This window comes from Piliocolobus tephrosceles, chromosome Y (genome assembly GCF_002776525.5).
Source record: "Piliocolobus tephrosceles isolate RC106 chromosome Y, ASM277652v3, whole genome shotgun sequence".
Classification (NCBI taxonomy): Eukaryota; Metazoa; Chordata; class Mammalia; order Primates; family Cercopithecidae; genus Piliocolobus; species Piliocolobus tephrosceles.
In genome coordinates this window covers 10,602,276-10,621,024 of record NC_045456.1, presented here as the reverse complement: position 1 = coordinate 10,621,024, position 18,749 = coordinate 10,602,276, and positions in this window count along the sequence as shown.

Below are 18,749 nucleotides of genomic sequence, written 5' to 3'. Positions count from 1 at the left end.
TTTTTTGTATTTTAGTAGAGACAGGGTTTCACCATGTTGCCCAGGCTGGTCTCAAACTTCTGAGCTCAGGCAGTCTGCCCGCCTCGGCCTCCCAAAGTGCTAGCATTACAGGCATGAGCCACTGCTCCCGGCCAATTTTGTTTATTTTTTTTTGCAGAGATGAGGTCTCACTATGTTGCCCAGGCTGGTCTGGAACTCCTGGGCTCAAGCGATCCGCCCACCTCAGCCTCCCAAAGTGCTGGGGTTACAGGCGTGAGCCATCGTGCCCAGCCCGATTATTTCCACCGCTGGGTTGGAAGCCATCTTTCCCTGACAAGGCAGCTCACCTTTATATCTAAGAGTTCTCTATAACCTAAAGAGAATCCCTAATTACTGAAACTAAATACCACCAGCTGTCCCCATTTCCCCACAATCTACTTGGTACCCAAATTAGCCAATGAGACATCTTGGGCAATTTTAAGCCATGATTGCCTCAGGTTTCCCTCTCTTTCAAGCTTAAGATGTGTAACATTAAGAAAGAAGACAAATCTTGCAGAGGGCTTTGTGCAACCAGTCTTACAGCTTTCTATCCCATCTGGATCAATGTAATTTTCATATGCTTCATCAAAGATTTCAGCTGAAAGTACTATACCAGGTTCTGTCTATAATTGGAAACACATACACATATACACCAACTACTGGTATTGAGCTAAGAATTCAATGCCAGCTCATTTTTCTTTAAAAGAATGTCAAATCAAGGAACAATTCTCCATCGCAAAGCGGAATTTGATGTCAGGTGAAGACAAATGGGGATTACAGAGCTACTTCTTTGGCATAACCGCCTAGAAACAAACTGAAAAGGATTCTGCAATTTTAAATAGGCACAAAGACATTCTTTTCAGAACACCAAGTGTCCAAGTTACAAAACCCTGAAGAAATTCTTCTTTTAAACTTTCGGATGGAGCGATTTATCTCTTTTTCCCAGCTGGAGTATTTGTGAGATGTCTTTCAGAAAGAAACAACTCAATACACAAATCATTAAGCCTTTGTAAAGGGAGGAAGTCTATTTGAAGCAACTCTCCGCTGAGGAAACAGGTTTTGTGAACTAACCAAAGCCTTTAGGGCAAACATGGTGACTTCAATTTTTTTTTTCCCCCACTGGAGGTTATCTACAAAGACCACAGGAAATGTTTAAGCAAATTTAAAGTGATTTCTCAAGAGTTATTAGAATAAGTACAGTAATTTAGAGAATTGGTTTCTAATAACTGGAGGCATAACCCCCTCCTACCCCCAACACCCTACTCCACCCTATGTGAATCGACTGACAAGTAAGGATAATGCTTCATAACAAATGTAGAAATAACACCAGTTTTCAAAGCAGTCCTTGCTCTTTTATTGCTGTCATTGAGAACTAACTGAAAGAAATGCACCCCTTGGATTCATAGACAGACAGAGGGACAAACAGATGGCTGGATATGTGATAAGCAACAACAGTATGGCCAAATGTCAATGATGGAATCTAGGTGGTGGGAACATGAATGTTTTCCATGAAATTCTTTCAAATTTTCTGTGTATTTGAAATTTCTAATAATAAAATGTTGGAAAACAATTGTTCATTTTGAAAACATCTAGAAATCTAAGATGTGATCACTGGGTTAAAGACTATATACATCCATACTCTGTAGCCTGAATTAGTGATTTACGCTCTAATAGCCAGTCAAATTGCTCATTTATCAGACAGGGCTGGTAGCACAGGAGATGGAAGTTTCTCTACTGATAATCCTCCAGATGTTTGAGGGCTTCCTGTTCATTTACATTTCAGCCTTTTCTCCAATTCTTAGACTGTTAGCAAAAGTTTATACTCAAATGAAGCAGCAAATTCTAGGCTCCAGCTGTTTAAGAATAAATGAAAACATTCATGTCTTTCAGAAAGGCTTATCTGATGTACTCTGCACAAATATGCTCACCTATGATCTTCTCTGTGCAAACTCTATCAGGGCTGTTCTCAATGGGCTTTTCAAGACTCTCTCCAATTAGATTATAATTCCTTCAAGGGCAGTTCTTTGTCAACTTTGCTTCTCCAGCACTCAGCGCCATGACTGGCACATGGTGCGTCGTCAGCGAATGCTGTGTTTGCTATATGTGAATTAATGCTGTGCATACATGTAGAGACATAGGCTCAGACCCTCTCATCAAATGGCAAAGTCTACCACCCAGTCCTGAGAATTACATCTCAGCTTAGAGCAGAGGGGCCTCACCCTGGCGTCTCCTGGAATCACTCAGGAAATTTCAAAACACACTGCTGCCTCCATCCTACCCACTAAGTTTCTGATTAACTGTGTTGGAGTTTGGCCTGGGTCTCAGGATGGTGAAATCTCCCCAGATGATAGAAAAGTGCATGCAGCACTGAGAATTCCAGGGTTTGGACTTTACAAGCCACCAGGTAATTTCATTTTCACTCACCTTCTTTCCTTTGATTCTCAGGACAAGCTACCAGGTCTCCAGGACTGAAGGTTATCATCTAAGTTGATGTTCTCAACCGGAGGTAATTCCACCCCCCTACCCCCGACCAGGAGACAGTGGCAATGTGTGGAGGTATATTTGGTTTTTATAGCTAGGGATGGAGGTGCTACTGGCATCTTGTGGGTAGAAGCCAGGGATGCCGCTAAACATCCTACAATGCACAGGACAGTCCCACCACAAAGAATTATCTGGCTCCCAATGCCAACAGTGTTGAGATTGACACACCGTGGTCTATGGTAACTGTTTGATTAGCTAGGGCTTTCTTAACCAAAGTAATCTCCTTTGTGCACTGCGTGCCCATGCCCTGTATAAGACAGACAATTGCACAACAATTTATCCCAGAGTACATCTGAGTCAACTGTTGATGTTACATGTTGGATTGGCTCCAGCAAATGAAGAGCTGACATTCAATGAGTGTTCCCTTTGTGCCAGGCACATTATATACATGGCCATATGTTCCTCCCAGCAATCTTGAGAGAAGAGGGAGAGATTCTAAATTTGAAAACTAAACTCATTATACAAGGTCATACATTGAATTAAGAGTTTGAACCTTTAACAACAAGCTCAAGACAAGGAGTTGCCTCAGATCCTTAATAGGTTGCCCTAATATAAAATTAATAATGCCCTATGTTTCTCAAAACCCCTTGTTTGAGAAACTCAAGCCTAATACATTGTTCATCTTTCCTGCTCTTGTCGAATGGAATTGATGTGCCATTCAAGCCTAATCATTAACAAGACATACCAGCACCCTTTCCTTGTAATCCCACCTTCCTCAACCCCACTAAGGATCCACAAAATACCTTTTAAGGTGAAGTTCTAATCACTTTCACATTATTGTAACCATGGCTTATGGCTTATCTTTATTGTCATGGATAATTGAGACAACTGTGTGGGAATGGCAACTTATGAATGATCTAACAATAGGCCTATTAATATAGCAGTAAATGTCACAGTTATAATAGAAGGTATCATGCTTACACAGAGTATTGCCAGACCTAGCACAATTCCTGGCATAAGGTTTGTGCTTAATAAATGCTTGCTGGATGAACCAATGAAGTAATCAAATGAGTCGGAATAAGAGGTAACATATTCAAGAGATTTATAGAATGGAAGATCTAGAGTGCTTTTATTTCAGATTGATATGTTCTCTAGTGGTAACCGAAAGAGTACTAGCTGACTTTCACTTTATTATTAAAGCACAAATAGAGCATATCAATTTTTATTTTCTCATTCTTATTTTGGTATCTAATAGTGATACCAAATATTATATTATATGGATAACTATAATTCCTATAATTCCAATACTCACATCAACATTTCTAATCTTGTTGGTAGACATTATATTTTTCTTTAAAAGAAGGATAAACAGCTTAAATGGGAAATATTTGGCATTATTAGATTTCTTAAAAAGAATTTTTGTGCTTTTATCAGCCTCTGACCAATATCTACAGGACTGACTTCTCCTTTAGGCACAGAGTTGAGGGACCACAAAATTACTTCAATTTCTCTTAAAAATAGCAAGGGAAAATATTAATATAATTCAGTATGGATTATATTATCTTTATACTACCAGAGTCATAAAATATAATTTTTATTTTATGTATTATTTTATATATGTATTTTTTTTTTGATGGAGAAAGGGCTTCACAAAGGAAAATGTGTCTATAGCTTATCAATGTCATGCAGTGGCCCTGGATGTCACCTCTCTATATTCCACTGCCCTACTTTTTTCAAATAGCTTTTTTATTTATTAGTTTTTTTTTTTTTTTTTTTTTAATTTTTTGAGGCAGAATGTCATTTTGTCGCCCAGGCTGTAGTGCGGTGGCACGATCTTAGCTCACTGCAACCTCTGCCTCCCGGGTTGAAGCAATTCTCATATCTCACTCTCCCGAGTAGCTGGGATTACAGGCATGTGCCACCACACCCGGCTAATTTTTGTATTTTTATTAGAAACAGAGTTTCACCACGTTGGCCAGGCTGGTCTCGAACTCCGAACCTCAAGTGATCTCCCCACCTCAGCCTTCCAAAGTATTGGGGTTACAGGCATGAGCCACCACACACGACCATTAATTAGCTTCCAATTTTAATTTTTTTTTTTTTTTTGAGATGGAGTCTCACTCTGTCCCCAGGCTGTAGTGCAGTGGCGCGATCTCAGCTCACTGCAACCTCCGCCTCCTGGGTTCAAGCAATTCTACTGCCTCAGCCTCCTGAGTAGCTGGGACTACAGGCGCCTGCCACCACGCCTGGCTAATTTTTTGTGTTTTTAGTAGAGATGGGATTTCACCGTGTTAGCCAGGGTGGTCGCGATCTCCTGACCTCGTGATCTGCCTGCCTTGGCCTCCCAAAGTGCTGGGATTACAGGCATGAGCCACTGCGCCTGGCCCGATTTCAATTTTTTAAGAGAGCTTTGTTTCATTATCTAAGTGACTATCTGGGTCCTTCAGTGGAGGGAGACTGGCAACTGAGGACACTTTACAACCAACTAATGACAAGGGACTGACTCAAGGTGTGGGAGAGGGGAGAGGAAATTGGTGATGTGGGAACATACCAGTTTGCAGGTCAAAAATGAGGGGTTAAAGATGACTCCAAGACTCTCACCTCAGGGACATGGGCAGATGAAGGTGCAGTTAGGCTAGCAATCTCAAGTAAATACCGTGAGAGAGGAGATGGTCAATGGGTCTCACAGAGATTGGGACTGGAAAGGGCTAAACCTGGTAGAGATAAAGGAAAAGGAGCCAGCACAACAGACTGAAGAGATAGGAGGACAAGCTGGAGAGCTGAGTCCAGGGACAGAAGAGGACAGAGATTTTAGAGTTGTGGAGAGTTCAGTAAATTCAAAGACCTCAGAGGGATGAAGAAGGTTGAGGCTTGGATGGCCACCACAAGCTTTGACCATCGCGAGGGTACCCAAGGTCTTTGCCTGGTAGTTTCTGAAGTGTGATATAGGGAGAAACCAGATTGCAGTGGATAAAAGATATGAAGGCAGAGGCCAGGCTCAGTGGCTCATGCCTGTAATCCCAGCACTTTGGGAGGCCGAGGCGGGTGGATCACGAGGTCAGGAGATCGAGACCATCCTGGCTAACATGGAGAAACCCCATCTCTACTGAAAATACAAAATTAGCCAGTCATGGTGGCACGCGCCTGTAATCCCAGCTACTCAGGAGGCTGAGGCAGGAGAATGGCATGAACCCAGGAGGCAGAGGTCACAGTGAGCCAAGATCGCTCCATTGCACTCCAGACTGGGCAACAAGAACAAAACTCCGTCTCAAAAAACAAAAACAAACAAACAAAAAAATGATATAAAGGCAGACAGGGAGAGAGAGGGTTCCTCCCTCCAGGGCCAGGACATTTTAGAATATAAGTTGAGGAAAAGGAATCAGTGGTCACAGAGAGAGAAAGAACAAGCTGGTGTTTTTTCTTCTCTTCTGTCTCTCAAAATTATACTTTCACAGAGAGGATGAAGTGTAATAATCTAGACCAGGATCAAAAACCTACGACCCCTGGGCCAAATCTACATTGCTGCCTATGCTTGTAAATAAAGTTTTATTGAAACACAGCCATGCCCATTTTTTTCTCTATTGTCTATGGCTGCTTTTACACTATAGTAGCAGTGTTGAGTAGTTCCAACAGAAACCACCTGCCCAGCAAAGTAAAAAATATTTACCATCCCATCCTTTTGAGAAGGTTTGTCAACCACTGTTCTAGGTCAACTCCCCTGATATGAAGATGGAGAAACAGACATTCCATTATCTTTCTATGTTCATTTGCTTTCGTGTTCTGACAAAGCAGAAGTGTCTACCGGAATTATTCATTACGTAGTATATGCGTCATCACCCACTGAATTTTAAGAGCTATGTATACAACTTTCATGCAAAGCGTCACCACTTTCTACTCTCATCAAGGTGAATTTTCCTCCCCTTTCTAGCTGCAAACCAAACCTAAAGCTAAATGCACTTCCATCCTTTATACAGGCCTCATTTCAGGAACATTTGTTGGGCACATTAATGAGCAGAAATGACTTAGCTTTATAATTGCTTCTGAAAATCTTGAGATTTAAGTGAGAAGGAAATACTTTTGCTTCTGCCTCCATCCTATTTTAGTGTAAATCAAAGTTAATAGCTCATGGTCTGGTTGGCAGTTCACAAGAAAGGGCGAGGTTGCCAGAAAATCAAAATCACACAATTTCCTGTTTTTGAAGATGTATTTCAACAAGATCACTGGGAGCTTCAAAGACAAAAATGGCTGTCTGCCAGGGCCAGACCAGCTCCAAACGCCTTTGTTTGCTTTATTGTTTGATGCTGAGGGGTCAAAGCACTCTCTCTATTGTGTTGTCTCTGCTCCCCACCCCTGTTTTTTTTTTTTTTTTTTGGTTGTTATTCTATTAAGATTCCTGCTGAAAATTAAATTAAGCTTCCTAAGTTCTGCTTTGTTGATCCTAGCAACTAATTATAGAGAAACCAGAAAAAATTCGCGATACTTGGACATTTTTTTAAGATTGTAATTGGCTACCCACAAAGTTGGTGGAACAGTAGTTTTTGGGGAAAAAAAGAGATTCGTACTGATTTTTCAATGAATATTTAAAAATACCTTGGCATCAAACTTCCTCCCATTAACCTTGTTTGAACATAAAAAGGTCCCTCTTACTGGTGCTATAATTGACTTTCCCCACCCTATTCTTCCCTGTTCATCCTGACACATCCCCCACACTCCTTTTTAAATTGTGGCATAGGACCCACGTGGCCCCTGTAATCTTCCTTCAAGGCCAAAGCCAACTCCCAGAATACTCAGCATGTCAGTGTCACCTGCTCACAACTTTGGCTCTGGCATGGTTGAAAATTCTTCCAAGTAATGTCCAAGAGGGATAGCTTTTTTCTGGGGTGAGCTTGCTAAGCCAACTCAGAGGGTTACAGTAGATTGTGATTACATCTTTCAGTGCAGAATGTTGGGGGTGGGGTGGGGGCGGGTGCATCTATGGAAGGATTAGAAAACTCGCTGACTAGAGGGGCTGTCAAGATCACTTTGTGTGAATTCGACTGCTATAGAAACTATGAAATTGGCTCACTGATCTGAACTTTGGGTCAAGACCCATGCAGCCATTCTAGACATGAATGGTTTTGGCCTTCAGTCACAACAATTGAAAATTAGACCCTTGAAGAAGGCAGGAGTCTCTGAAGCCTCCTTAGAATGTGAGGGCTTTAGGCCTGGAGTACCTTAAAGGTTTTCTTTAAAAAACATTTGGATATGGTGACCACATTGTCTAATTTTAAATTCAGGAGGCATCCATAGAGTATTTGAAGTGCTACTGCCTTCGAGCCAAGATGCGTTATTTAGGGTAATGGCATTTCTGCAATCTGTCACTCCTGAATCTCCTGTAAGAGAAGCATTTTCTTAGACCTGGTCATTCCTGTCTAGGTTGACTATCAAGAGCTGTATACCTCTGAGAACAGATCTGAGGTGTGATGTCACATAGGTGGCCTGAAGGGGAAGACAGAGCTCTCTAGTTGTTGTAACTTAAGGTAAAAGGTGTGTGACCCCAGTACTACAATGACAGGACCAGTTCACTCTGAAACCTGGTGATATCACCTGAAAGTCCTTGAGTTGAAATGGAGCACCTGCAGTCATTATGGTGATCACACCCTTCATGTCTTGCTAAATATCCCTCAACAGTTTAGTGATATAGGTAGTCATTAACAGGTCCCTAATGAGATTTTATTTTATTGTATTGTATTTCATTTTTGAGACGGAATCTCACTCTGTGGTCCAGGCTCGAATGTAGTGGCGCCATCTCAGCTTACTGCAACCTCTGCCTCCCGAGTTCAAGCGATTCTCGTGCCTCAACCTCCTGAGTAGCTAGGACAACAGGCGCACGCCACCACACCCGGCTAATTTTTTGTATTTTTAGTATAGATAGGGTTTGCCATATTGGCCAGGCTGTTCTTGAACTCCTGATCTCAAGAGATCTGCCCACCTCAGCCTACCAAAGTGCTGAGATTACAGGCATGAGTCACCCACTGTGCCCGGCCCCTAATAATATTTTAGTTAAGGAGATTTTCTGTATTTATGTAAGGCCATGCCAGAAATGTTTTCTTTAAAGGTGCTTTATTCATAGAAGTTTGCTGTCCTCTTTATGGTTTAAAATAATTGATTACTAGTTAGACACTATCAGTGTTTAATATTGAACCATCTCTGAATCACCAGTTTATTCTGTTCAGATTTCAAGTGGGTCGGGATTCACATACACATTCGAACTTTGAATCCATATTGGTTCCTCAACACAAAAGGAACAGAGACACAGAGATAATCTTTGGTCATTAGTATTCACCATGGAAATTACCAAGATAATCTTAAAACGTCATAAAAATCAAGAAGTTATAGTTTAGTCCCATAAAATCAGAATCATAATGTATTTCAAATCAATATCACTCTAAATCAGTATAATCCGTTCATCACACTATAAGTAACAATTACCCATTTGAAAGAGCTTCCTGAGTAGCCTGCAGGCTCAAATCAATGTTTTCTACTTAGTACAATCACAACATTAAACTTTTTTTTATAATTCTAAAAATTATATGGGCTTAGGATAAATAAATGACAGTTTACCCCTTCTCAGTTTCATTCTTCAGAAGGATGTTAACATTACCTTATGTAAGCTTTCAGAATATTGTTTACTATACTGTACTTATAAAAATATAACTGAAATCGGTTGATTTGCTCCTCAGCAACCCTGTGAGTAGAAGCATATTAACTAATAAATCTGTTTTCAAAAAATAGGATCATAATATACATCTGCACTTGCCTTCTTTCCTAACCTAATGATGTACTTTGGACATCCCAATGTATTATTAGACATACATCTTCCTCATTTCATGGTTACACAGTATTCCACTGTATGGAGATATTATATTTTAACCGGTTCCTTCTTGATGGCTATTTATGTTGATTCCAGCATTTTTCCCCTTGGCTGGTATAAACATTGTATTTTTATATCATTGTGCAGTTGTGAAAATGCCTAGAAATAAAATAACTGAATCAACTAGATCCAGTTATTTAAAAATCTTGTGATCTGTTTCTCAATTATTGCCCTCTCCAAAATTGTCCCAGTATATATTTTCACTCATAGGGCATGAAAGCCAATCCTAGTGTTTATGAGGGAAGGCACTTGTGTTAACAGAGGTGTTACTCTTATAGTCTAGAATAGAGCCTTTACGTGCACGCACTCTCTCTCTCTCTCTCCCTTTTTCTTTTATAGACTCTGTGAGCAGATTAGCAGACATTTTGTATTTATAGCACTCAGTGGCAAACTGCATGTGATGATTATACCAGATTTCATCCTTATCCTTGATTGTGTGACGTTGTTCACATACACACTGAACTTTAATTTGTGAAGATGGGCTTGATGATTTCAGGAAAACAGAGAAGACAAGATAAATTCTTAAGATCGCTATTTAGAAAACTGTTGTGAATTTGCTGATTTGGCATGTGGATGTAGAATAATAAACCTTGTTACTGGTATTACAGATACCATGCAAGCCTTTGCCCTATATTATTGTTTTTCAGAACTCAAGCCATTTTACATGTCCATAGGATCATCTTTCTGCAATGACACAGGCTATCAGAATCATTTATAGAACATAGAGTCCAACTCTGGATAACCCAGTCAAAAAAAGGAGTTGATTGAAAGGACATAGGTAGTTCTTATAATCATTAAAAAAGTGAAAGGTCAGACACAGAAAACAAACAGGAACCAGGGGCAGGCCTGATGACCAAGGACAAGGACAAAACAATTCACACTGTGCTTTGGTTAAGGCCACACTGCTGGCACCACCACTCCTGGGCCTCCCCACACCTCTGGGTTCCTGAACCCACTACTACCACCTAGAAGAGTCTCACACCTGTCTCCCTCAACACACAAAGTCCTAGGTGCAACTTTCTCATTGGATGAGCCTAGGTCATGTGCTCAAGCCCCAGCCACAGAAAACTCTGGGAGAGGGAATTGTCTGAGGTCCTTTAACTTCCCCTTTGGAAAATCTAACAACACCTGCACAATGGCGAATTGTCTCCAAATAGAGAGTTCAATGCCTCATAGCCAAAACAACTCAAAAACAATAAAGAGGAGAAATAAGAACTGATCACCACTCTGAGGTCTCCACTTCTGTTTCTGGAATGATGTTATAATTTATTTCTGACTTTCTTTATTGGCACCTCCTTAAAAGCAGCAGATTAGCTCTTTGTAACATCATCTAACCTCTCTGCGTTGGCTCCCAGCATTATTGTTTTTAAAGATTCTCAGCGATAACAAGAATGCTTCATGATCACCTAGCGCTTGCAGGTTCCTAGATGCTTTTCCACGTAGGACAGCATGTGCTCAATCGCCCACTGTGTAGTGGGGATAATTCCTCCGTGTCTTGTTAATTTTTTGACGTGACTTTTTTTTTCTAACCCTTCTCTCTCCAAACCCTAACCTGGCCATTCCCACTGCTTTCTCAGCAACATTGGAGAGCACCATATTAATCATCGGAATGAAGACTTAACTGTTCTTGGATTTCAGGACCCTCCTTCTCCCATATTGTCCTGTTCATCAAACCACTGCTTACCACCACAAATCATTCATCCAGCCAGCGGGATCCCTCCTGCTCAGTCCTGGGTCTTACCACATGCATTACCCATTGGCCTCAATGGAAATAAGATTCTGTGTTTTGAATGAATAAAAATGCCTTTATTAGTATTATTTTTATTTTTAAAACCAGCTGTATGTTCTTTGGAAAAGTAGGGAAGCCTTCTGGACCTAGATTACTTACCTGAAAGCTGAATGTGGAGCCGGGTGATTTCTGATTTCTTCCTCCACTGTAACCTTCTATATATTTAAAAAATTCCATGAACAGAAGTGGGATTGATAGGGGAGGGTACTCAAAGCAACATTAAAGGGGGGAACTCCTTCTTTCACTGGCTTTATCTGAAAATGAGAATCATAACTGATATTCTCAAAGTAGCTTGAGGACTCGAGTTCATTGACACCATGTGAGTTAACTGTTGAATGCTCCTTTGAGGTCTTAATACACATGCCCATGGAGATCTTTTTAGCTTTCAAATAAAAACCATAAGCATGAAATGCCTAATTCCTTCCTGGGCACTTCATGCTTTATTAAAATATAATAGTATTTGTTATTTTCATGTGTGATAATGGCATTGTAGTTGTGTTTTTAGAAAGTGTCTATCATTTAGAGCAGGATTTCTCAATCTCAGCGCTACTGACATTTGGAGACAGTTCTTTGTTGGGGCTGAGGGTGTCTGTGCATTATAGAATATTGAGCAGCATCCCTGACTTCTACCCACTAGATGCCAAAGTACCCCTTCCACAGCCGTGACAATCAAACATGTCCCCAGACATTGCCAAATGTCCCCAGAGGAGCAACTTCACCACCAGTTAAGAACCACTGTTTTAGAGATACATACTAACATATTTTCCAATGAAATAATAAGATATCTGGTAGGGAGTGGTTGAGGATATGGGTGTGGATAGGGCAGGATTGGCTGAGGACTGACGGCTGTTGGATTGGGTGATAAGTACTGGGGCCTCATATTGTCTTGACCACTTTTGTGTATATTCAGGTATCTAAAATTAAAAGTGCAAATAACATTGTTTTAACACATCAGTGGTATTGATTTTAAATCTGTTCTCAAGGTTGAGCCTGTAGAGCATCTTACCCTGGAAAGATTAGGAGCTGAGGATAGGGGAAGTAGAATATTATTCATGCTCTTGACTAACTGTTTTTCACCATTCTGGGGACATACTAAGTTTTGAGTGGTTAAACTGAACTCTTAATCAGCCTTACTAGTGTCAAGCCATTCTGCACATGCCACCATTATTTTTTTCTTCCTGATCATCTGGATGAGCATTAGCCAAATTGAAGGTTGAGGCTGCATTATCTGAGGAAGCCTTCCATCCTCCCCATGGCCAACAGCCCCTTGTTTAGGCCATTTGCTTGAGTGCAACCATATCCCAGCCTTGCTGCTTTCAGGGCTGATGCTTAAGGGCAGGTTTCCCTTATTACAGTCTCATGGGCACCAATGTACACAGTGAGAAAGGGCCTAGGGGAAGGCTTAGCCTGGCTGGAACTAGAGGAACACCAGCAGGGATCCAATTAACAATACATAATTACCAGTGGGCCTGATCTTTCTTTAGCCTGAGAAACATAACTGGAACTTAGCTTGAGACTAGGCAGAGTAACTCTTAGAACCTTTATTTTGAGGCTGAGTATTGGGTTGGACCATCCAGAATGGAGCGGGAATATGTAAGGATCACTTTGGAGATGATGTTGGGCTGGTGGTAGCAAAGAGGTTGTGCAAATTGGCAGTAGAGCATCAAAGTGATTCTTTTCTAAGTTTAAGAGGAGTATCAAAGCAGTCTAGAAAAACTGGCAAATCATAATTCTCTTTGGCATAGAAAAAATGTAGATACAATTGATTTAGAAAAGTCCACAGCTACTTTCAATCTTAAAGATAGTAGATGGTGTGACTAAGAGCTGGAACTCCAACCACACCACCTGGACTTAGATTCCAACTCCACTCCTTATGCGCATCCCACGCTAACCTTTGTAAGGCAAGTTATGGAAACTTTCCTCACCTCAGTTTCCTATCTGTAAATCCAGGACAATAATCATACGCCTCTCCTAGGGTTATATGAGGATTAAATGAGTTAGTACATTAATGGGTTTAGAATAGGGCCTAGTGCAGAGTAAACAATGGATGTTGATGATTGTTAGCTAGAACTAGCCTTCTTTATCTTGCAAGACAGTGTAAACATTATGTAGGCAGGACAATTTGAGGGTCGGGGAGAAGAAGCCGCTTCCATAAAATGTAAAATGATCATCAAAGGCCATTTCTTTGGATTAATAAGTTACTTGCTTTTCATATTTTTGGGAGTTGGCATGTAGCATGGGGACATTTATCAAGTGCTGTTTCTCTGATAGAGCCGTTCTTAAAAGACAGGAATTTGAATGGGGTGAAGGTGGGAGGAGCAGGGGACATCTGGATTATGGGGGCTCTGCCTTTGAAATGGCGGCTGTGTGGTTCCTGGAGGGACTTTAAACCCTCAGAAGACAGCAGCCACTGATGCTGGGAGATGGATGAGGGATCCCCAAAAAAGATATGCCATTTGAGAATTATTTCTGAGCTAAGAATCTCTTGACGTAAAGTAACCGTATTAAACTGAATGTGCCCCGTATCAAAGGGTTCCCATTCTCCGTTCAAATTTGTCTTTTGTACTATTAATGTGTTAAAGACTCCCAAACCCTTTGCCCTTGTTGGGTACTTTGTTTTCAACCCCATCTCCCAGATGACACACAAACCCTCTCTGGTGTCATTTCAAATCTGGAACTGAATCTGATAGCTCTCTTTGTTGTCAGAATTTTCTCATTAAATGAGGTTACAATACTTCATATTTACAGGCTTCTTAATTTCATCTTTGATGTTTTTCTTTTTAGCAAGCATATTATTCTGGCTTTCTTACAAATACTGCTCAGAATCAGAGCAAGGGCTTCTTACCCCCTTGCAAGGTGGCCCAATCACTGTCTGCTTTTGATTTGTGTACTCTGTGCCCTCTGTGAACAGTACTGCCACTTGAAACCCGATTCCCAGAGCAGTCCTTGGACCTCTTGTATCAGCGTTCCCCAGACTATGAATTAAAATGGCAGTTTTTTGTTTCAACCCTAGACCTTCTGAATCCGAATTTCTAAGAGTGGGGCCCAGGAAACTGAATTTTTATTAACTATCCCAAGGGATCTGATACACACAGTAAGTGTGGAACTGTGACCTCGTACCCTAAACCCACGTTCTCCATTGCAAATCCTTCAGCATCCTTACCTTCTGTCTTACCCACCCAGGAGACTCCCTCCCCAAATATGCATCCTGCATGGTGTCATTGCATTTCCTTTCCTAGGGAGGGCTGAAGATAAAATCTTGACATGTGCTTTGTGGTGAGGGGAGAAAGCAGTTTTTATCTGAGGCTGAAAAGTTATATCTTGAGCCTCAGACAGAAAACTTAGGATGAGTCACCCAAGGAAAGGGTCAAGAGGTCGGCTAGCCTGAGCTGATAGAGCGAGACAGTCTTGTGAGTCTGACTAAGTTAAACCATGATCTTGGGTCAATAAATATTTGCAGAATGAAACAGATGATTTACTGATATTGAAACGGCCAGGCCACTTGGATGATCTCCCCAAGTACAATGTCTAACTTTGAGACTTTATACATTATAGTAAAATAGTGACCAGGCATAGTGGCTCACACCTGTAATTTCAGCACTTTGGGACGTTGAAGTGGGAGGATTGCTTGAGCCCAGGAGTTCGAGACCAGCCTGAGCAACATAGCAAGATTCAGTCTGTAAATTTATACGTGTGTGTGTGTGTGTGTGTGTGTGTGTGTGTGTATAAAATAACTTGGGCACCCTCCAAGCTGACTGGGACTTGGCCTTGACTCTGACCTTGATTGCTCTTATTCTATGAATAATTCCAAAAAGATTGATTATCTGATTACTCAGGCCACTGCAAACGGGAAGCACCTGATTAGAAGTGATTTGCAAGAGCAAGAGAAATATGCAAATACAGGCACAGTGAAAGAGGCAAAAATTGACAGAAATTTCTGGAAAATTTGCTTATGTGGAACTTGTCATTCCTTGATGGTGAAAAATGAATAGGTGAGAACGTAAAGATAGCTGTAAAAATCAAGCACTTCCAACTTCAAGACTTGACCTTAAGAATCCTCTAGTGCTTAAAAAAAAGTAGGCCATTGTTGATCAAGTATAACATTGACTGCTTTGGGATGGAGAAGTAGAGACGATGAAGGGTGAAAAAGGCTTTGCACAAGTCATGGAATTGAGTCAGTAATGATCTAGGGGGCTGGAACTAAATCCCAAATAGGTCTCTCCGAATTTATACATTTGGTTTCATAAAAGGAAATGACAGCCTAGAAACCTCTGTTGAGCTTCTCTTCCATTTGATTGACCTAAATTTCTTTTGGCTGATTACCAAAGCATTACACTAGCAAAATGCTTGCCACTACTATATGGACATTTAAGCTGGAAATACAACACTCAAGTAATTACAATCAATATTTCCTATACAAGTATAAGTGATAGCTCAGATGTTTCTCTGCATATAGGGGAGAAATAAAATCAAGTTCTGGCAGAATTCTGTAAGCATCAGCTAATTTCTGACAATTCCAACAATACCATTATAATGTACAGGGTGTTAAAGTTCAAATTCTAAAATAAAATTGAATAATATTATGCCTAATTGTGTGACCCTTAAGGTTGTGCTAAGAGAATAAACTTAGTGTTTATTGTTATCTGAGGATATTAACTAAATAATTAAGGCAATAACTTGTGTTTGATAGTACAGTGTGCCTATGTGATTTTCTGTTAAGAGGGAAAATATAGCCGGGCGCGGTGGCTCAAGCCTGTAATCCCAGCACTTTGGGAGGCCGAGATGGGCAGATCACGAGGTCAGGAGATCGAGACCATCCTGGCTAACATGGTGAAACCCCGTCTCTACCAAAAAATACAAAAATCTAGCCAGGCGAGGTGGCGGGCGCCTGTAGTCCCAGCTACTCCGGAGGCTGAGGCGGGAGAATGGGGGGAACCCGGGAGGCGGAGCTTGCAGTGAGCTGAGATCCGGCCACTGCACTCCAGCCCCGGCGGCAGAGTGAGACTCTGTCTCAAAAGAAAAAAAAAAAAAAAGAGGGAAAATATATGCATTAGTCTGTTTTCATGCTGCTGATAAAGACATACCCGAGACTGGGAAATTTACAAAAGAAAGAGATTTAATGGACTTACAGTTCCATGTGGCTGGGAGGCTTCACAATCATGGTGGAAGGCAAGGAGGAGCAAGTCACATCTTACATGGATGGCAGCAGGCAAAGAGAAAGAGAACTTGTGCAGGGGAACTCCTCTTTATAAAACCATCAGATCTCGTGAGACTTATTCACTATTACGAGAATAGCATGGGAAAGACCTAATACCATGATTCAATTACCTCCCACCAGTTCCCTCCTACAACACATGGGAATGCAGGATGAGATTTGGGTGGGAACACAGCTAAACCATATCATTCCACCCTGGGCCCTCCCAAATCTCATGTCCTTACATTTCAAAACAGTGACATGTGTCCCAGCAGTCCCCCAAAGTCTTAACTCATTTCAGCATTAACTCAAAAGTCCACAGTCCAAAGTCTCATCTGAGACAAGGCAAGTCCCTTCTGCCTATGAGCCTGTAAAATCAAAAGCAAGTTAGTTACTTCCTAGAGACAATGGGGGTACAGGCATTGGGTAAATACAGCCATTCCAAATGGGAGAAATTGGCCAAAGCAAAGGGGCTACAGGCCTCATCCAAGTCTGAAATCCAGCAGGGCAGTCAAATCTTAAAGTTCCAAAACGATCTCCTTTGACTCCATGTCTCATATCCAGGTCATGCTGATGCAAGAGGTAGGTTCCCATGGTCTTGGGCAACTCCACCCCTGTGGCTTTGCAGGGTACAGCCCCTCCCTCCTGGCTACTTTCATAACCTGGCATTGAGTGTCTGTGGCTTTTCCAGGCACACAGTGCAGGTTGTTGGTGGATCTACCATTCTGAGGTCTGGAGGACGGTGGCCCTCTTCTCACAGCTCCACAAGGCAGTGCCCCAGGAGGGACTCTGTGTGGGAGCTCTGACTCCACATTTCCCTTCCAAACTGCCCTAGCAGAGGTTCTCCATGAGGGCCCAGCCCCTGCAGCAAACTTCTGCCTCGTCATCCAGGCATTTTCATACATACTCTAAAATTTAGGTGGAGGTTCCCAAACCCCAATTCTTGACTTCTGTGCACTGGCAGGCTCAATACCATATGGAAGCTGCCAAGGCTTGGGGCTTGCACCCTCTGAAGCCATGGCCCAACCTCTATGTTGGCCCCTTTCAGTCATGGCTGGAGCAGTTGGGATGCAGGGCACCAAGTCCCTAGGCTGTGCACAGCATAGGAACCCTGGGCACAGCCCACAAAACCATTTTTTCCTCCTAGGCCTCTGGACTTGTGATGGTAGGGGCTGCCATGAAGACCTCTGACATGCCCTGCAGACATTTTCCCATTGTCTTGGGGATTAATATTTGACTCCTCGTTACTTATGCAAATTTATGCAGCCAGCTTACATTTCTCCTCAGAAAATGGTATTTTCTTTTCTATCAAATTGCCAGCCTGCAAATTTTCTGAACTTTTATGCTCTGCTTCCTTTAAAAAACTGAATGCCTTTAACAGCACCCAAGTCACATCTTGAATGCTTTGCTCCTTAGAAATTTCTTCCACCAGATACCCTAAATCGTATCTCTTTCAAGTTCAAAGTTCCACAAATCTCTAGGGCAGGGGCAAAATGCTGCCAGTCTCTTTGCTAAAACATAACAAGAGTCACCTTTGCTCCAGTTCCCAACAAGTTCCTCATCTCCATCTGAGACCACCTCAGCCTGGATTTCATTTTCCATAATATTATCACCATTTTAGTCAAAGCCATTCAACAAGTCTCTAGGGAATTCCAAACTTTCCCACATTTTCTTGTCTTCTTCTGAGCCCTCCAAACTGTTCCAATCTCTGCCTGTAACCCAGTTCCAAAATCCCTTCCACATTTCAGGTATCTTTTCAGCAGTACCCCCCTCTACTGGTACCAATTTACTGTATTAGTCTGTTTTCAGGATGCTGATAAAGACATACCCAAGACTGGGAAATTTGCAAAAGAAAGAGGTTTAATGGACTTACAGTTCTACATGGCCTCACAATCATGGTGGAAGGTAAGGAGGAGCAAGTCACATCTTACATGGATGGCAGCAGGCAAAGAGAGAGATAACTTTTGCAGGGGAACTCCTCTTTATAAAACCATCAGCTCTTGTGAGACTTATTCACTATCATGAGAACAGCTCAGGAAAGACTTGCCCCCTGATTCAATGACCTCCCACTGGATCCCTCCCACAACATGTGTAAATTTAAGATGAGATTTGGGAGGGGCACAGCTAAACCATATCAATATACAAAGGAGAAAATGTGGGAATAAGGGCTGGGGAAATTGTTAGCAACAACCATCTGGGTGACCTTCAATTTTATTTTTATTTTTATTTCTTTTCCTTTTTTTTTTTTTTTTTTAATAGATACAGGGTCTCACTGTGTTGCCCAGACTGGTCTCAAACTTCTAGGCTCAAGCAATCCTCCTGCCTCAGCTTACCAAGTAGCTGGGACTACAGGT